We start from the raw sequence: 22052 nt of genomic DNA on the forward strand, positions 1-22052 counted from the left end.
AGGCCACCCTAAACACAACAATATAAAGAAGATGAAAAAGCAGAAAAATACTCAGCAGGTAAAAGAACAGAATAAATGCCCACCAAACCAAACAAAAGATGAAGAGATAGGAAATCTACCTGATAAAGAATTCCAAACAATAATAGTGAAAATGATCCAAAATCTTGAAAACAAAATGGAGTTACAGATAAATAGCCTGGAGACAATGGTTGAGAAGATGCAAGAAATGTTTAACAAGGATCTAGAAGAAATAAAAAAAGTGTCAATGTATAATGAATAATGTGATAAATGAGATCAAAAACACTCTGGAGGAAACCAACAGTAATATAGAGGAGGCAGAAGATGGGATACATGAGGTAGAAGACAGAATGGTAGAAATAAATGAAGCAGAGAGGAAAAGAGAAAACAGAATGAAAAGAACTGAGGACAACTTCAAAGACCTCTGGGACAATGTTAAACGCCCCAACATTCGAATTATAGGAGTCCCAGAAGAAGACAAAAAGAAAGACCATGAGAAAATACTTGAGGAGACAGTAGTTGAAAACTTCCCTAAAATGGGGAAGGAAATAGTCACCCAAATCCAAGAAACCCAGAGAATCCCAAACAAGATAAACCCAAGGCAAAACACCCCAAGACACATATTAATCAAATTAACAAAGATCAAACACAAAAAACAAATATTAAAAGCAGCAAGGGAAAAACGACAAGGGCATTCCCATAAGGATAACAGCTGATCTTTCAATATAAACTCTTCAAACCAGAAGGGAATGTCAGGACATACTTAAAGTGATGAAAGAGAAAAACCTACAACTCACATTACTGTACCCAGCAAGGATCTCATTCAAATATGAAGGAGAAATCAGAAGCTTTACAGACAAGCAAAAGCTGAGAGAATTCAGCACCACCAAACCAACTCTCCAACAAATGCTAAAGGATCTTCTCTAGACAGGAAACACAGAAAGGGGGTATAAACTCAAACCCAAAACAACAAAGTAAATTGCAACGGGATCATACTTATAAATAATTACCTTAAATGTAAATGGGTTGAATGCCCCAACCAAAAGATAAAGACTGGCTGAATGGATTAAAAAGCAAGACCTCTATATATGTTTTCTACAGGAGAACCACCTCAAAACAAAGGACACATACGGAGTGAATGTGAAGGACTGGAAAAAGATATTCCACGCAAATAGGGACCAAATGAAAGCAGGAGTAGCAATACTCATATCAGATAAAATAGACTTTAAAATAAAGGTTGTGAAAAGAGACAAAGAAGGACACTACATAATGATCAAAGGATCAATCCAAGATATAACAGTTACAAATTTATATGCACCCAACATAAGAGCACCACAATACTTAAGGCAAATATTAAGAAGTATGAAAGGGGAAATTAATAATAACACAATAATAGTGGGAGACTTTAATACCCCACTCACACCTATGGATAGATCAACTAAACAGAATATTAACAAGGAAACACAAACTACAAATGATACAAGAGACTATTTAGACCTACTTGATATCTATAGGAAATTTCACCCAAAAACAATGCATTTCACCTTTTTCTCAAGTGCACACGGAACATTTTCCAGGATAGATCACATCCTGGGCCATAAATCTAGCCTTGGTAAATTCAAAAAAATTGAAATCACTCCAAGCATCTTTCCTGACCACAATGCAGTAAGATTAGATGTCAAATACAGGAGAAAAACTATTGAAAATTCCAACATATGGAGCCTGAACTACACACTGCTGAATAACCAGCAAATCACAGAAGAAATCAAAAAAGAAATCAAAATATGCGTAGAAACAAATGAAAATGAAAACACAACAACCGAAAACCTATGGGACACTATAAAAGCAGTGCTAAGGGGAAGGGTCATAGCAATACAGGCTTACCTCAAGAAACAAGAAAAAAGTCTAATAAATAGCCTAACTCTACACCTAAAGCAACTAGAAAAGGAAGAAATGAAGATCCCCAGGGTTACTAGAAGTAAAGAAATCTTTAAAATTATGGGAGAAATAATGCAAAGGAAACAAAAGAGACCATAGCAAAAATCAACAAGGTTAAAAGATGGTTCTTTGAGAGGATAATTAAAATTGAGAGACCATTAGCCAGACTCATCAAGAAACAAAGGGAGAAGAATCCAATAAACAAAATTAGAAATGAAAATGGAGAGATCACAACAGACGACGCAGAAATACAAAGGATCATAAGAGACTATGATCAGCAACTATATGCCAATAAAATGGACAACTTGGAAGAAAGGACAAATTCTTTGAAAAGTATAACTTTCCAAAACTGAACCAGGAAGAAATAGAAAATCTTAACAGACCCATCACAAGCATGGAAATCGAAAGTGTAATCAGAAATCTTCCAGCAAACAAAAGCCCAGGACCAGATGGCTTCAGAGCTGAATTCTACCAAAACATTAGAGAAGCACTAACACCAATCCTACTCAAACTCTTCCAGGAAATCGCAGAGGAAGGTAAACTTCCAAACTCATTCTATGAGGCCACCATCACCCTAATACCAAAACCAGAGAAAGATGCCACAAAAAAAAAAGAAAACTACAGGCTAATATCACCAATGAACATAGATGCAAAACCCCTTAACAAAATTCTAGCAAACAGAATCCAACAACATATTAAAAAGATCATATACCATGACCAAGTGGGTTTTATCCCAGGGATGCAAAGATTTTTCAATATCTGCAAATCAATCAATGTAATACACCACATTAACAAATTGCAAGATAAAAACCATATGATTGTCACAGTAGATGCAGAGAAAACTTTTGACAAAATTCATCATCAATTTATGATTTAAAAAAATCCTCCAGAAAGCAGGAATACAAGGAACATGCCTCAACATAATAAAAGCTATATATGACAAAGGCACAGCAAACATTATCCTCAATGGTGAAAAACTGAAAGCATTTCCCTTAAAGTCAGGAACAAGAAAAGGGTGCCCACCCTCACCACTACTATTCAACATAGTTTTGGAAGTTTTGCCCACAGCAGTCAAAGCAAAAAAAGAAATAAAAGGAATCCAGATTGGAAAAGAAATAAAACTCTCACTGTTTGCAGATGACATGATCCTCTACATAGAAAACCCTAAATACTCTACCAGAAAATTACTAGAGGTAATCAATGAATATAGTAAAGTTGCATGATATAAAATTAGCACACAGAAATCCCTTGCATTCTTACACACTAACAATGAGAAAACAGAAAGAGAAATTAAGGAAACAATTCCATTCACCCTTGCAATGAAAAGAATTAAATACTTAGGAATATATCTACCTATAGAAACAAAAGACCTATATATAGAAAACTATAAAACACTGATGAAAGAAATCAAAGAGGACACAAATAGATGGAAAATATAGTGTTTATGGATTGGAAGAATCAATACTGTGAAAATGACTATACTACCCAAAGCAATCTATAGATTCAATGCAGTCCCTATCAAGCTACCAACGGTATTTTTCACAGAACTAGAACAAATTATTTCACAATTTGAATGGAAATACAAAAAAAAAACCTAGAACAACCAAAGCAATCTTGAGAAAGAAGAATGGAACTGGAGGAATCAACCTGCTTGACTTCAAGCTCTACTACAAACTACAGGCATCAAAGGCTGTATGGTCCTGGTACAAGAACAGAAATATAGACCAATGGAACAACACAGAAAGCACAGCAATAAACCCATACACCTATGGGTACCTTATATTTGGCAAAAGTGGCAAGAATATACAATGGGACAAAGAGAGCCTCTTCAATAAATGGTGCTGGGAAAACTGGACAGCTACGTGTAAAAAAAAATGAAATTAGAATGCTTCCTAACACCATATACAAAGATAAACTCAAAATGGATTAAAGACCTAAATATGAGACCAGAAACTATTAGAGGAAAACATAGGCAGAATACTCGATGACATAAATCAAAGCAAGATCCTCTATGACCCACCTCCTAGAGTAATGCAAATAAAAACAAAAGTAAACAAGTGGAACCTGATTAAAATTAAAAGCTTCTGCACAGCAAAGGAAACTATAAGCAAGGTGTAAAGACAACTCTCAGAATGGGAGAAAATAATAGCAAATGAAACTGACAAAGGGTTAATTTCCAGAATATACAAGCAGCTCATACAACTCAATACTAGAAAATCAAACAACCCAATCAAATAGTGCGGAAAAGTCCTAAGCAGACATTTCTCCAAAAAAGACATACAGATGGCTAACAAACACATGAAAAGATGCTCAGCATCACTCATTATTAGAGAAATGGAAATCAAAACCACGATGAGATATCACCTCACACCATTCAGAATGGCTATCATCAAAAAGTCTACAAACAATAAATGCTGGAGAGGGTGTGGAGAAAAGGGAACACTCTTGCGCTGTTGGTGGGAATGCAAATTGATGCAGTCACTATGGAAGATGGTATGGAGATTCCTTAAAAAAACTAGGAATAAAACCACCATATGACCCAGCAATCTCACTCCTAGGTATATATACTGAGGAAACCAAAATTGAAAAAGACACATGCATCTCATTGTTCATTACATCACTTTTTACAATAGCTAGAACATGGAAACAACATAAATGTCCATGGACAGATGAATGGATAAAGAAGTTGTGGTACATATACACGGTGGAATATTCAGCTCAGTTCAGTTCAGTTGCTCAATTGTGTCTAAGTCTCTGTGACACATGAAGTGCAGTATGCCAGGACTCCCTGTCCATCACCAACTCCCGGAGTCCACCCAAACCCATGTCCACTGAGTCGATGATGCCATCCAACTATCTCATCCTCTGTCGTCCCCTTCTCTGACTGCCCTCAATCTTTCCCAGCATCAGGGTCTTTTCCAATGAGTCAGCTCTTCACAGCAGGTGGCTGAAGTATTGGAGTTTCAGCTTCAGCATCAGTCCTTCCAATGAACACCCAGAAATGATCTCCTTTAGGATGGACTGGTTGGATCTCCTTGAAGTCCAAGGGACTCTCAAGAGTCTTCTTCAACACCACAGTTCAAAAGCATCGATTCTTCAGCGCTCAGCTTTCTTTATAGCCCAAATCTCACCTCCATACATGACCACTGGAAAAACCATAGCCTTGACTGATGGACCTTTGTTGGCAAAGTAATGTCTCTGCTTTTTAATATGCTGTCTAGGTTGGTTATAACTTTCCCTCCAAGGAGTAAGCATCTTTTAATTTCATGGCTGCAGTCACCATCTGCAGTGATTTTGGAGCCCAGAAAAATAAAGTCAGTCACTGTTTCCACTGTTTACCCATCTATCTGCCATGAAGTGATGGGACCGGATGCCACAATCTTTGTTTTCTGAATGTATAGCTTTAAGCCAACTTTTTCACTCTCCTCTTTCACTTTCATCAAGAGGCTCTTTAGTTCTTCTTCACTTGCTGCCACAACGGTGGTGTCATCTGCATATCTGAGGTTATTGATATTTCTCCCAACAATCTTGAATCCAGCTTGTGCTTCCTCCATCCCAGAGTTTTCTCATGATGTACTCTGCATATAAGTTAAATAAGCAGGGTGACAATATACAGCCTTGACATACTCCTTTCCTATTTGGAACCAGTCTGTTGTTCCATGTCCATTTCTAACTGTTGCTTCCTGACCTGCACACAGGTTTCGCAAGAGGCAGGTCAGGTGGTCTGGTATGCCCATCTCTTTCAGAATTTTCCACAGTTTATTGTGATCCACACAGTCAAAGGTTTTGGCATAGTCAATAAAGCAGAAATAGATGCTTTTCTGGAACTCTTTTGCTTTATCGATGATCCAGCCAATGTTGGCAATTTGATCTCTGGTTCCTCTGCCTTTTCTAGAACCCGCTTGAACATCTGGAAGTTCACGGTTCACCTATTGCTGAAGCCTGGCTTGGAGAATTTTAAGCGTTACTTAACTAGCATGTGAGATGAGTGCAAATGTGCGGTAGTTTGAGCTTTCTTTGGCATTGCCTTTCTTTAGGAATGGAATAAAAACTGACCTTTTCCAGTCCTGTGGCCACTGCTGAGTTTTCCATGTTTGCTGGCATATTGAGTTTAGCACTTTCACAACATCATCTTTCAGGACTTGAAATAGCTCAAGTGGAATTCCATCACCTCCACCAGCTTTGCTCATAGTGATGTTTCCTAAGGCACACTTGACTTCACATTCCAAAATGTCTGGCTCTAGGTGAGTGATCACACCATCGTAATTATCTGGGTCATGAAGATCTCTTTTGTATTGTACCTCTGTGTATTCTTACCACCTCTGTTTTATACCTTCTGCTTCTGATAAATCCCTGCCATTTCTGTCCTTTATTGAGCCTGTCTTTGCATGAAATGTTCTCTTGGTATTGAAAGGTTGTTGTTGAATGAAAAGACGCTGGGATTCTTGGCCTCCAGAGGAGAAGGATTCAATCCGGGGCCAGAGCCGAGGCTTGATCACTCAGAACTTTTGCGTAATTAAGTTTTATTAAAGTATAAAGAAGATAGAGAAAGCTTCTGACATAGGCATCAGAAGGGGGCAGAAAGAGTACTCCCCTGGTAGTCTTCAACTGGATGTTATATAGCCACTAGCCGTCTGTTAATGAGAGAAAGGAATGTGTTAAAACTCAGAATGGCACCAGGCCCCTCATCCATAAAATGTATTTTGGGATATGCTTGGCACCAGACGATTCATCCTGGGCCATAAAATGATTGACTTGAATCTTGTAGAAGGGCAGATTACCATACAAATAGTTTCGTTTACATAGATTAGGGGAACAATATCTGAGTATAACATAATGGTTTGTCAAGTAGGCTCTGAGCCATTAGGTGGAACCGACTTGAAGACAGAGTCTGGGGTGAATGCATAGTACATTGACATAGCTTAAGACAAACATTTCCATAAGAAACATGCATTGGTTAACTCAAGGTTTGAGAATAGTTAACTTCAGGTGAAACCAGGTGTCAGTATGGCAACACAGTATTTGAAGAGAAACCTCCTTTTAAATTTGTATAGAGAAGGAAAAAAGTATTGCTAGTTTGTTTCCTCCTGCCACTTGAGAGAGATAAAAATGTCTGACTCTTGCAGCCTATTTCCTCCATTTGGAGACCCCTGGCCTTTCTGCCTTTTACCCTCTCATTCACCCTTTTCTTTTCAGAAGAAATATGTTGCCTCGGGAAAAGGGGCATCATTCTCCTTCCATAACTGCTTCCCAGCTGACAAGGGGCGTTGTCCCTAAATTGGTGAGGTAACATATTCTCCTATCCCTCATACTGAGGATTTCTGATCCAGGGGCCCCAAGTAGTAGTGGGAAGAAGCTGCAACAGTAGCAGGAGTTTGAGCAACCATTTGTAACTTAAAAGCTTTCATGGGACTAGAAACAAATCCAGTTACACAGTTACAGATGCAAGGAGCAAACAGCAAAAACAAAACAATCAGAATTACTGTAATTAAGATAGCTTTCCACCATGGGGAACTAGTTAACATCTCCCAAAGTGAGGCAATTGAGGTTTCAACAGTATCCAAAGCCCCAGTCATCTTGTTCATGTGTTTAGTAAAATGAGTAATATTAGTGCTCATATCAGGTATATATGTACAGCACTGGGTATGAGTAATGGCACAAGTTCCTCCCAATGTTTTCATGAGGACCTCGGCTTCTGGCTCAAATAGAGGCTTGTTTGACTCAGGGCTGTGTCAGGAGTCATCTCCTGGAGTTCTGTTAATACCTGTTGAAAAGCTGAGAGCTGAGTTACATAACTAGTCAATTCCAAGGCTTCAGGGTCTATAACAATGTCTGTGCACAAGAAAGGCCTTCCATAAATACATTCAAAAGGGGACAGTCCCTCCTTTTAGGGGGTAGTTTGAGCCCTCATTAAAGCTATGGGTAGGACTTTAGTCCAATTGTCCTGCATCTCTTGAGTTAACTTGGGCAGATGTCTTTTGATAATGTCATTAGCTTTTTTAACCTGTTCAGCAGTCACCTCAGCATAAACTGCTTTACACTTTTCATCCCAAAAAAAAGAACTGCCATTTGTAAATATTTCCACGTCAGGATTGTCTAATGGGGAATCCATTAGATCCTCCCGAGCTGCATAGTTTAAAGTTAGGAATTGGGAACAATCGTGATCAGGTGTTTTATTTTCCTTCTCAGGAAGGAAAGTGGCCAGATTTAAATTTCCACAAACTTTAAGCTTAGTTACTGGTCCTTCCAACAACAATGACTGATATTTAAGAAACCTACTGTCTGTCATCCAAATATTAACCTTAGAGTTTAAGATTCCACTCACATCATGAGAGGTCAGTACAGTAATGCTTCATCCATTAATTATTTTTAAAGCTTCAGGTGTTAATAAAGCCGCTGCCCCAATTACTCTTAGGCTGTGGGGCCACCCACGAGAAATTACATCTAATTCTCTGCTTAGATAAGCAATAGATTGCTGGTGAGGCCCTCCGGGTTGTGTCAAAACTCCCAAGGCCATACCTTTTCTTTCAGTGACAAACAAATTAAATTCTGACCCTGTGGGCAAGTTCAAAGCAGGAGCTTGCAGGAGAGCAGTATGAAGAACCTTAAAAGCCTTTTGAGTATCTGGAGGCCAAACCAGTTTGTCAGTTTGGGCCCGCTGAGTTTCATCTATAAATTCATATAAAGGCTGGGCAAGTTCCCCATAACCCAGAATCCAAATAGGACAGTAGCCTATGATTCCCAAAAATCCTCTCAATTGTCTTAAAGTCATAGGTAGGGGATGACTTGGTATAGGGTTAATTCTCTCAGGGCCTATGGCCCTAGTCCCTTCTGATATGATTAGGCCCAGATATCTAACAGATTGTTGACAAAGCTGAGCCTTTTCTCTTGATGCCTTGTAACCACAACCTGCCAGAAAGTTTAAGAAATCTGAGGTTCATGAACAAGCTTCCTCTGTCTCACCACAGAGCAAAATATCATCTACATATTGTAACACCACCACTTCAGAGCTATTAAAGTTTTGGAGACTCCGTGACAAACTTTGTCCAAATAAATGAGGACTGTCATGAAATCCCTGGGGCAAAACTGTCCAGGTTAACTGAGAAGCTGACTGCGTAGGGTCTTCAAAGGCAAATAGAAATTGACTTTCCTTCGCCAAAGGCACTGAGTAGAAGGCATCTTTCAAATCACTTACTGAGAAATATTTGGCTTGTTCAGGAATTTCAGACAATAGAGCATAAAGATTAGGCACCACAGGGTGTAAAGGAACTACGGCCTCATTTATTATTTGCAAATCTTGATCTAGTCTCCATTTACCGTTTGATTTCTTTATACCCAAAATAGGAGTGTTGCATGGACTGTTACAGGGAACTAATAGTCCCTGCTCCTTTAAATTTTCGATGATGGAAAATTTAACCTCGGGTTTCGGTGGATACTGCTTCTTAGGTGGAAATAAGTGTGGGTCTTTGAGCTTGGCAACTACAGGAATATCATTTTGTGCTCGACCCACAGATTTTCCATCAGCCCATGCTCTAGGATTTACATTTTGTTCAACTAAAGGGAGAGAAAGGGAGGGCTCCATATTCATGAAAACAGAGGCATGGACCTTGCTCAGGATATCCCTCCCCAAAAGGGGTGAGGGAGATTCTGGCACAATCAGAAACTCGTGAGAAAATAGCACAGAATCCAGGTTACAAAATAAAGAATAACTGAAATAATACCTTTTGGCTTGTCCAGACAGTCTCATTATGGAAGCGGATCAGGAAGAAAGTGGCCAGGGGCTTCAGTAGGCACATAGTAAGTTGCCCCAGTATCTAAAAGGAAATCGATGGATTGGCCTACCAGTTATTAATACCCGGGATTCCTCAGGTGTAATTAGGACGGGAGCTTGTGTGGGGACCCCCGGGCACCTTCAGTCCTGATTGTCTTGAGAGTCCGACCCCTGAAACCCATGCCTCTGGGGGCAGTCTCTCTTCCAGTGTGGTCATTTGCAGACTGGACATGGAGCCAGGGGGTGGCTTAGATGCCTGAGGGCAATCCCGCTTGAGGCGCCCCTCCTTTCCACAGTAATAGCAAGCCCATCCCTTTTCCCCTGGTCCTCTGGGCATTTTTCTCAGGCTGTTTAAGAATGCTTTTCATAGCCATTGCGAAGGTTTCCTCCTGTTCCTTTGTCTTTCTCTGCCTTTCTTTCTTTTCCTCATGTTCCCTACCATAATAGACTGTCTGAGCCAGTTGTAACAGATTATCTCAAGACTGATTTGGTCCATACACCCGTTTTTTTGTTTGTTTTTTTGTTTTGTTTTGTTTTGTTTCCTTTAGTTTATAGGGTTTTTTTTTTTTTAATTTTATTTTATTAGTTGGAGGCTAATTACTTCACAACATTTCAGTAGGTTTTGTCATACATTGACATGAATCAGCCATAGAGTTACACGTATTCCCCATCCCGATCCCCCCTCCCACCTCCCTCTCCACCCAACTCCTCTGGGTCCTCCCAGTGCACCAGGTCTGAGCACTTGTCTCATGCATCTCACCTGGGCTAGTGATCTGTATACATGCTGTTCTTTCGAAACATCCCACCCTCACCTTCTCCCACAGTTCAAAAGTCTGTTCTGTACTTCTGTGTCTCTTTTTCTGTTTTGCATATAGGGTTATCTCTACCATCTTTCTAAATTCCATATATATGTGTTAGTATGCTGTAATGTTCTTTATCTTTCTGGCTTACTTCACTCTGTATAATGGGCTCCAGTTTCATCCATCTCATTAGAACTGATTCAAATGAATTCTTTTTAACGGCTGAGTAATATTCCATGGTGTATATGTACCACAGCTTCCTTATCCATTCATCTGCTGATGGGCATCTAGGTTGCTTCCATGTCCTGGCTATTATAAACAGTGCTGCGATGAGCATTGGGGTGCACATGTCTCTTTCAGATCTGGTTTCCTCCGTGTGTATGCCCAGAAGTGGTATTGCTGGGTCATATGGCAGTTCTATTTCCAGTTTTTTAAGAAATCTCCACACTGTTTTCCATAGTGGCTCTACTAGTTTGCATCCCCACCAACAGTGTAAGAGGGTTCCCTTTTCTCCACACCCTCTCCAGCATTTATTGCTTGTAGACTTTTGGATAGCAGCCATCCTGACTGGCGTGTAATGGTACCTCATTGCATACACCCGTTTTAATAGCTTACGGCGAATATCTGGAGCTGACTGAGAGAGAAATCCATCCTTTAAGATCACATTTCCCTTGTTTTCTACAGAACAAGTCTAATTGTGAAACAGTATCATACTTAAGAGATCCTCCAAATAGCCACCATTCGTCATCCTCCAGTGGGTACCACGGCCATGCAGTATCACATAGGAAGACCAGGTGTGTCTTCTTTAAGCCCTGGGGATCAAATCTATCCCAGTTTTTCAGGATACAGTTCAAAGGAGTGAGGCTGGAATTGTTAGCTCCCATCTGTGAGAGAGAGAAAAAAGTGACCAGCACCATCTTTCTACTGGGGGCGTCCCTCCCTGCTCTTGATGGACGTGTAGACAGACTTTACACCAAAAGCTTTTCTCTCGTGGTCGGACTTAGTCTGTCCCTTACTGATGCAGGTGTCATACTCGTCCCTCCCGGTTCCACCACCGAGACAGGGTGGGGATGCACCAGGGGTAGACCTGATGGCATTGCTACCTGACGTCCAGCTCTTCACCATTAAAACCTTGCTTGCCTCTGATGCCACTCAGGGTGCGATCAGAGTAACCTTCCGGAATGCCTCCCAAGCTAAGACCACTGGGGGAAACATTCGTCACCTAGGTGCCTGTGCTCGACCCTGAGTATATTCCTGCCCACAGTAAGACCGATATGAACGTAAAACTGAGATGTTCCTTCCGAGCATCACCACACCAGAGCCTCCTCTGGTCCACTAAGAGCCAGTTTTACCAAAGGGAAAAAACCCACTGTAGTTCCAATCTGAGTAACCTTTAACCTCAGAGCTGTTCTTGGAGCTAGAGCTCCATCCAGCTTCTGAACTTTCCATTCCTAGCGAGGCTAGGCGCTTCCTGACTACCAATTCAAGTTTGAGACCTAAGTCACAGTACACAGTAACAGCATAGATCACAAGTCCCTTTAAAGTCTATGATCCAATAGATTAGGTTAGTACTTTTTACTCCCAAGGAGTTATGAAATGTTCAAAGAGACCAGAAAGTTTAACTGAGAAATGAGAGTTCGGTCCATAAGCTTTGCCCATTTCTGGTCGGTCGCCGAAGGAGATCCTTCCTGGGTGCCTCTTGGAATTGGCAAGTCGGTATAAACCCCCGACAGGTTTCCTGCCATATGCCATATGAGATCACCGTGGAACCACAGAGCAGGGCTCCTCACTTGCTTCACGCAGGGCATTTCATTCATTCACACAACCACACCGTAGAGTTAAGTACAGCAGAAAACATGTTCACTAGGAGAACAAAGAACTAGCGCAACAAGCATCCTTACCTTGTCCTGAAGGATCCCGGATGAGCCCCCAAGATGAAAGGTTGTTGGTGAACGAAAAGACGCTGGGATTCTTGGCCTCCAGAGGAGAAGGATTCAATCCGGGACCAGAGCCGAGGCTTGATCACTCAGAGCTTTTGTGTAATAAAGTTTTATTAAAGTATAAAGAAGATAGAGAAAGCTTCTGACATAGGCATCAGAAGGGGGCAGAAGGAGTTCTCCCCTGGTAGTCTTCAGCTGGATGTTATATAGTCACTAACAGTCTGTTAATGAGAGAAAGGAATGTCTTAAAACTCAGAATGGCACCAGGCCCCTCATCCATAAAATGTATTTTGGGATATGCTTGGCACCAGACGATTCATCCTGGGCCATAAAATGATTGACTTGAATCTTGTAGAAGGGCAGATTACCATACAAATAGTTTCGTTTACATAGATTAGGGGAACAATATCTGAGTATAACATAATGGTTTGTCAAGTAGGCTCTGAGCCATTAGGTGGAACCGACTTGAAGACAGAGTCTGGGGTGAATGCATAGTACATTGACATAGCTTAAGACAAACATTTCCATAAGAAACATGCATTGGTTAACTCAAGGTTTGAGAATAGTTAACTTCAGGTGAAACCAGGTGTCAGTATGGCAACACAGTATTTGAAGAGAAACCTCCTTTTAAATTTGTATAGAGAAGGGAAAAAATATTGCTAGTTTGTTTCCTCCTGCCACTTGAGAGAGATAAAAATGTCTGACTCTTGCAGCCTATTTCCTCCATTTGGAGACCCCTGGCCTTTCTGCCTGTTACCCTCTCAGTAACTCTAATTTTCTTGAAGAGGTCTCTAGTCTTTCCCATTCTATTGTTTTCCTCTATTTCTTTGCATTGATCGCTGAGGAAGGCTTTCTTATCCCTCCTTGCTATTCTTTGGAACTCTGCATTCAAATGGGTATATCTTTCCTTTTCTCCTTTGCTTTTCACTTCCTGTCTTTTCACAGCTATTTGTAAGGCCTCCTCTGACAGCCATTTTGCTTTTTTGCATTTCTTTTTCTTGGGGATGGTCTTCATTCCTGTCTCCTGTATAATGTCACGAACCTCCATCCAGAGTTCATCAGGCACTCTGTCTGTCAGATCTAGTCCCTTAAATCTATTTCTCACTTCCACTGTATAGTCATAAGGGATTTTATTTAGGCCATACCTGAATGGTCTAGTGGTTTTCTCCACTTTCTTCAATTTCAGTCTGAATTTGGCAATAAGGAGTTCATGATACGAGCCACAGTCAGCTCCTGGTCTTGTTTTTGCTGACTGTAGAGAGCGTCTCCATCTTCGGCTGCAAAGAATATAATCAATCTGATCTCGGTGTCGACCACCTGGTGAAGTCCATGTGTGGAATATTACTCAGCCATAAAAAGGAATGTCTTTGAGTCAGTTCTAATGAAGTGGATGAACCTAGAACTTATTATACAGAGTGAAGTGAGTCAGAAAGAGAAAGATAAATAACATATTCTAATGCATATATATATATATGGAATCTAGAAAAACGGTACTGAAGAGTTTAATTAGAGGGCAGCAGTGGAGAAACAGACATAGACAATAGACTTGTGGACTTGGGAAGAGGGGAGGAGAGGGTGAGATGTATGGAAAGAGTAACATGGAAACTTGCATTACCATATGTAATATAGAAAGCCAATAGGAATTTGCTGTATGGCTAAGACACTCAAACCGAGGCTCTGTATGAACCTAGAGGGGTGTGATGGGAAGGAGATGGGAGGGAGGTTCAAAAGAGGGGGGATGTATATGTACCTAGGGCTGATTCAGGTTGAGGTTTGACAGAAAACAACAAAACTCTGTAAAGCAATTATCCTTCAATAAAATAAATAAATGAAAAAAAATGTGAAAAAGAAATTCCTGTTTATTTACAGTTATGATGACCAATGCACTGTTAATGAAGAAGCAGCAATATCATTTCATTATGGTAGCCTCATGTAATCGATATGATTGCTTCATGGTAGTTTAGCCTATACACTAATGAATGAACTTTTAGAAACATTTTGTGGCATACAGTATTACAGTCATATATTTATTACAGTTTTGGAAGCATTTTTATTTTAAAAAAAACACCTCTGATAACAGGCTCATATGCAGTTTCTCCATTTACAAGAGAGTGAGCGAGTCATGCTGTACAATAATGTAATTCTTTGAAGGCAAAGTTGTGAAACAGCAAGAAAACTAACACACTAATAATTTTATATTGAATATTGCTTATCTTACGCCTATTTGAGGATAGGCTAACCACTGCACTACATCTTGCCCACAATACTCTATATCATGCATACTTAGGAGATGAGAATGACACAAAAACATCTCCATATGTTTCTTGTCATACAGGTATTAGATTTTCACACAAAGACACTCAGAACACATACACATCAGATGTGTTTGATAAGCATAAGGCATGATGATTCTTTGCTAAAGTGAGTGTAGATCATCATGAATGTTTTCATGCTTGTCTTTGTGTTGAGAATGTTGGAGAGGAGGAGGAAAAGGAGGACTTGGTTTCTCTGTCTCCGGGGCAGCAGAGGTCAAGGAAGTGGAAGGGAAGACAGAAGAAGCAGGCACACATGGTGTAACTTAATGGAAACACATCATGATCTCTGAGTTTTTTGCTTTTTCATTTTTCCAAAAATGTTTCTATACTGTACCAACCCTTCTTCCACCATTTGCTTTAGTTTCACTTCCTGTATCATAGAAGATTCCCTGTTATAAAAGAAGTCAAAAGTAGTCTAGAGGGGTCAGAACACTTCTGCCAGATTGTCTAATGTCAGTTTGTTTTCTGACTCTGATTCTTCTACATCTTCTTCCTATTGTTTGTCAGGTACTGGTTGGAAAGCTCTCATCTCTATCAAATAGTCTTCTGTGAATTGTCTGGTGTGGTGTCTATTAGCATTTGAATTTCTCCAAGGTCTGTATCTTGAAATCTTTATCACCTGCCTTCGTGCACGCATGTGTGTGGCATCCACAATCTCTTTCCTGATTTCCTTGATGGGCTCTGTCATAAATCCTGTGAAGTCATACACAACATCTGGAGAGTTTGCTCCCACAGAAGTTTATTGTTTCAGGTTGATGATTTTCATTGCTTTTTCTAAAACAACAATGACATCTTCAACAGTATCACCCTTACAGACTTTAATGATGTCCTCTCTATTTGAGTTCTCTTCCATAGTGTTGACAATCCTTTCCTTAGAGGACTGTGTGTAATAAGCCTTAAAGGTCCTTATGACAACCTGATCTAGAGGCTGACCTAGAGGTATATTGTTTGGGGGCACTTGAATCACTTTAACACCTTCCAGGTTGAACAGTTGGCGATCTGGGTGGCCAGGGGATATTGTCCAAGGTCAAAACAACTTTAAAAGGCAGTCCCTTACCAGCCAAATATTTCCTGACCTCAGGGACAAAGCATCGATGCAACCAATCCAGGAAAAGAGTTCTGGTTCTTCAGGAGTTCTTGTTGTACAATCAAAAGACCAGCTGCTGGTGTTTATCTTTTCCCGTCAAGGCTTGCCTTGTGGCTCAGACGGGTAAGAATCTGTCTGCAATGCCAGAGACCCATGTTTGATCCCTGGGTCAGGAAGAGCCCCTGGAGAAAGAAATGGCAACCCATTCCAGTATTCTTGCCTGATAAATCCCAAGGACAGAGGAACCTGGAGGACTACAATCCATAGGGTCGCCAAGAGTCAGACACAACTGAGTGACTAACACTCGGGGTTCAGGAGTTAGTATCTTTATAGATAAGGGCAGTCCAGATCATAAACTCGACTGCATTTGAAGAAAACAGTAGAGTTAGCTTATCCATCCCTGCCTTCAATTCTGGTGGTTGCTTCTCTTCCTTACTAATAAATATCTTTTTTCACATATTTCTGTCATTATAGGGCACTTTCAACTGTATTAAAAACCTGTTCAGACTTTCTAACACCATACACAAAAATAAACTCAAAATGGATTAAAGATCTAAATGTAAGACCAGAAACTATAAAACTCCTAGAGGAGAACATAGGCAAAACACTCTCCGACATAAATCACAGCAAGATCCTCTATGACCCACCTCCCAGAATATTGGAAATAAAAGCAAAAATAAACAAATGGGACCTAATGAAACTTAAAAGCTTTTGCACAACAAAGGAAACTATAAGCAAGGTGAAAAGACAGCCCTCAGATTGAGAGAAAATAATAGCAAATGAAGAAACAGACAAAGGATTAATCTCAAAAATATACAAGCAACTCCTGAAGCTCAATTCCAGAAAAATAAATGACCCAATCAAAAAATGGGTCAAAGAACTAAACAGACATTTCTCCAAAGAAGACATACAGATGGCTAACAAACACATGAAAAGATGCTCAACATCACTCATTATCAGAGAAATGCAAATCAAAACCACAATGAGGTACCATTACACGCCAGTCAGGATGGCTGCTATCCAAAAGTCTACAAGCAATAAATGCTGGAGAGGGTGTGGAGAAAAGGGAACCCTCTTACACTGTTGGTGGGGATGCAAACTAGTAGAGCCACTATGGAAAACAGTGTGGAGATTTCTTAAAAAACTGGAAATAGAACTGCCATATGACCCAGCAATACCACTTCTGGGCATACACACGGAGGAAACTAGATCTGAAAGAGACACGTGCACCTCAATGTTCATCACAGCACTGTTTATAATAGCCAGGACATGGAAGTAACCTAGATGCCCACCAGCAGACGAATGGATAAGGAAGCTGTGGTACATATACACCATGGAATATTACTCAGCCGTTAAAAAGAATTCATTTGAATCAGTTCTAATGAGATGGATGAAACTGGAGCCCATTATACAGAGTGAAGTAAGCCAGAAAGATAAAGAACATTACAGCATACTAACACATATATATGGAATTTAGAAAGATGGTAATGATAACCCTATATGCAAAACAGAAAAAGAGACACAGAAGTACAGAACAGACTTTTGAACTCTGTGGGAGAAGGCGAGGGTGGGATGTTTCGAGAGAACAGCATGTATATTATCTATGGAGAAGCAGATCACCAGCCCAGGTGGGATGCATGAGACAAGTGCTCGGGCCTGGTGCACTAGGAAGACCCAGAGGAATCAGGTGGAGACGGAGGTGGGAGGGGGGATCAGGATGGGGAATACATGTAACTCCATGGCTGATGCGTGTCAATGTATGACAAAACCCACTGAAATGTTGTGAAGCAATTAGCCTCCAGCTAATAAAAAAAATTACTGACTGAAAAAAAATAATAAAATTCGAGTGAAATGGAAATAAATAAATAAATAAATAAACACCTGTTCAGGCAGCTATCCCTATCCCCAGTGATTTTTCTACATGGTATCTGGAACGCATCTGCTGCCCCCTGGTGGGTACAAGCTGCTTCTCCTCTTATCTTGACATTTTAATGTTTCCCTGATAGTTCAGTTGGTAAAGAATCCACTTGCAGTGTAGGAGACCTTGATTCAATTCCTGGGTCGAGAAGATCCGCTGGAGAAGGAATAGGCTACCCACTCCAGTATTCTTGGGCTTCCCTTGTGACTCAGCTGGTAAAGAATCCACCTGCAATGCGGGAGACCTAGGTTCGATCCCTGAGTTGGGAAGATCCCCTGGAGAAGATAAAGTCTACCCACTCCAATATTCTGGCCTGGAGAAGTCCATGAACTATAAAGTTCATGGGGTTGCCAAGAGTCAGACACGACTGATCGCCGGTCAGTCAATCCTGATGTCCCTGCCTTCAATCTTGGTGTTTGCTTGTCTTCCTTACTAATAAATGTCTTTTTTCCACATATTTCTGGCAGAATAGGGCACTTTTGTCTGTATTCAAAACCTCTTCTGGCAGATACCCCTCTCATTGATTTTTCTACATGGTATCTGGAACTCATCTGCTGCCCCCTGGTGGGTACAAGCTGCTTCTTCTCTTATCTTGACATTTTAAAAGCCAAACAAACCTCTCTTAAAACGTGAGGGTGGGATGTTTTGAAAGAACAGCATGTATATTATCTATGGTGAAACGGACCACCAGCCCAGGTGGGATGCATGGGTCGGGTGCTCGGGCCTGGTGCGCTGGGAGGACCCTGAGGAGTTGGGTGGGGAGGGAGGTGGGAGGGGGGATCGGGATGGGGAATACATGTAACTATATGGCTGATTCATGTCAATGTATGACAAGACCCACTGAAATGTTGTAAAGTGATTGGCCTCCAACTAATAAAATAATATTAAAAAAAAAAAAAAAAAAAATTATCAGACCTTTCTTTGCTGACATTACATTCTCCAGCTTTCGATTCTTCTCCTTCCTTTTGCTTTGGGTTGTTGTAGAAAGACTTTGCTTTTCCTAGAATCATATAGAGGCTTTTGGCATGCCTTTCTCAGAGCAATCCTGCATTAAAGCTGCGTTTTCAAAATTAGATACGGTGTTGCAAAAATGTGCAAGGTTTTCAGGCCTGTTGGTATAGCTGCAATGACAGTTTCACCAATTTCCTTTTTTTTCAAGCAATAGTCCTTTTGATGGATTCATTTGCCGTGAAATGGTGGGAAACCACAGCTGCAGACCTCAGTTCAGTTCAGTCGCTCAGTTGTCTCCGATTCTTTGCGACCCCATGAACCGCAGCACGCCAGGCATCCCTGTCCATCAACCTACAGCAAATAACAAGCAGTTCAATCTTTTGTCGTAATGCTGTGGCTTTTTTCTGCTTCTTGGGAGCACTTCCAGCATCACTAGCGGTTTGGTTTGGTTCATGGTGTCATTCAAGGTTTACAGTATTGCACTAAGCATGATGAAAAATACATGAAAACCATGGGAGATGACTTATTACTTCAACACACAATTTTTTGGAAAAACAAACTGCTCACACAGAGATGATTAATATCACATGGTGTTTTAAGTGGATACCTGCATGTCTTGGGCTCAATGCAATTGCAAAAGGAGCTGGCCATGAAATGATTACAGTAGTAGGTATGGACTGCAGTTAAATTTATGCAGTTATAATGTCCTACTGACTTTTTCCATTCCTTACATTTCTCTTGGCTGTCAACAGAGCTGTGTATTGTACACGTGTCCTTGAAGTTTTGATAAATTTTAACTTTTTATAATAGATTTGTGTATATTTTATGGTAGTAAACGCCAAAAGAGACCGTTATCTACACGTATTTTATGAATTCAGGATGTACCTAACATTTTCTTAATTTTTTTGATATTTCTAGGTTACATGATTAATCTGCAAATTTTTCAAATAAATTGTTACAAATCCCAAGAATTTTTTCAGTAGATTTTTTGAAAAAAAAAATATGCATTATTGGACCCATACAGCTCAAAACCATGTTGCTCAGGGGTCAAGTGTATGTTGAATTGACTTAACAGGGCGACTTTAGATTCCTTTTCACTTATCCACACCTAAACCCTATCAGCTGAATCTGGGTGTTTTTTCATCCCTCAAGATCAGATAGAATGGTCTAGGTGCATGTATCCAAAAGATCCTTAAAAGTCCAAGTCTCTCGCCTCTCCAAAGCTCTCCAGAATACTCAGAAGGGGGTGTATGGCCTTTGGTCACTCTTGGGAACTGGGAGCCCCTGTTCCACCCCAATAATTGCTTCAAAATGGCCAATTTCAGAATGCAAGGGAAGGAAGGGACAACGTGTAGAGTGAGAGTGCGGCTCTATGCCAGAAGGCAAGTCTTTACCTTTATGTTTAGTTTTGAACAATGCAACAGCTGCTTGGGACTCAACCAAAGGATCTCATGTTTTCAGTATGCCCAGAACTCTGTATCGGGCAGCAAAGTCCTTGTGACAGATGCCACCTCTTTCAAATTTGAGGATGCCTTGATTCTGCAGCCATGGCCATATTGCTTTCTAGCTGTGCCCATTGGCTAGCTCAGGTATTACAAGTGCAGTTGCTGCTTTTGTTCAGTCACTAATTCGTATCCGACTCTTTGTGACCCCATGGACTGCAGCATGCCAGGCTCCTCTGTCCTTCACTGTCTCCCAAAGTATGCTTAAATTCATGTTCATTGAGTCGGTGGTGCTATCTATTCATCTCATACTCTGCTGCCCCCTTCTCCTTTTTCTTCAGTCTTTCCCAGCATCAGGGTCTTTTCCAATGAGTCAGCTCTTTGCATCAGGTTGCCAAAGTATTGGAGCTTCAGGTTCAGCATCAGTCCTTCCAATGAGTATTGATTTGTTTAAACATTGACTAGTTTGATTTCCTTACAGTCCAAGGGACTCTCAATATGGTGTGTGATCCCTGAAGGGAAGACTAGAGCAGTAGCAACTTTTAAAGATATTCACTTTAATTCAGGGCATGTGCTACCCACTTTCATTACAGTGGGGGAAGAAAAAGGTTTTCTTGACTTCTTAGGGTCCCTGGCTGAAGCGGAAATTTAAACTGACAGAGACAGATTAAGAGAAGAAAAGCATACACATTAGTTTGTAAGTTTTATATGGTGTGGGAGCCTTGATAAGGGAATGAAGACACAAAGCAACAGGTAGACCTGAGGAGTTCTCTGCTGGGTTAGATGAAGACTGGATGGTTGTGGAGGAATATGATAAGTCAGAGAGTATGACGTAAGTTTAGTAACTGGGAGAGACTTAGCACAAACTGTGTCTTAGGGTCCCTTTGTTTTCTGAGATAAGGATGCTCTTTTAGTCTGAGTGTAGCCAGGGAACCACTCACCTGGGGGTTCAATGACCTGCTTCAGGGAAGAAGGGCAGGGGGGAAGGTTGGAGTGACCTCACTGCTTCCTCTGTTTTCTCAAAGTCTTTCAGCTTAGAGTATTCTGTACACCAAGGTGCCATGTTTGGGGGTAGCACATCCTGAAGCCCATTTATACCTCTATATCTTAAGTTTTTGCTCAATTTTAAGATAAAGGCTAGGGAAATTTTTCAGGGCAGTGGGGCTGAACTCAAGAATTTATCTAGAATTTTGGGAGTCAATTTCTCTCTTGGCAGTAGGTCGTCTTCATCAGCATTATAGATCCAGTATAAAATGTCCCTGCTTTTTTTTTTTTTTCCATTTATTTTTATTAGTTGGAGGCTATTTACCTTACAATCTTGTAGTGATTTTTGACATACATTGACATGAATCAGCCGTGGATTTACATGTGTTCCCCATCCCGATCCCCCCTCCCACATCCCTCCCCATCCCATCCCCCTAGGTCATCCCAGTGAACCAGCCCTGAGCACTTGTCTCATGCATCCAGCCTGGGCTGGTGATCTGTTTTACCCTTGATAGTATACTTGTTTCAATGCTATTCTCTCAGAACATCCCAGCCTCACCTTCTCCCACAGAGTCCCAAAGTCTGTTCTGTATATCTGTGTCTCTCTTTCTGTTTTGCATATAGGGTGAGCGTTACCATCTTTTTAAATTCCATATATATGCGTTAGTATACTGTATTGATCTTTATCTTTCTGACTTACTTCACTCTGTATAATGGGATCCAGTTTCATCCATCTCATTAGATGGGCATCTAGGTTGCTTCCATGTCCTGGCTATTATAAGCAGTGCTGTGATGAACATTGGGGTGCACGTGTCTCTTTCAGATCTAGTTTCCTCGGTGTGTAGGCCCAGGAGTAGGATTGCTGGGTCATATGGCAGTTCTATTTCC

Source organism: Muntiacus reevesi, chromosome X, assembly GCF_963930625.1.
Source record: "Muntiacus reevesi chromosome X, mMunRee1.1, whole genome shotgun sequence".
Classification (NCBI taxonomy): domain Eukaryota; kingdom Metazoa; phylum Chordata; class Mammalia; order Artiodactyla; family Cervidae; genus Muntiacus; species Muntiacus reevesi.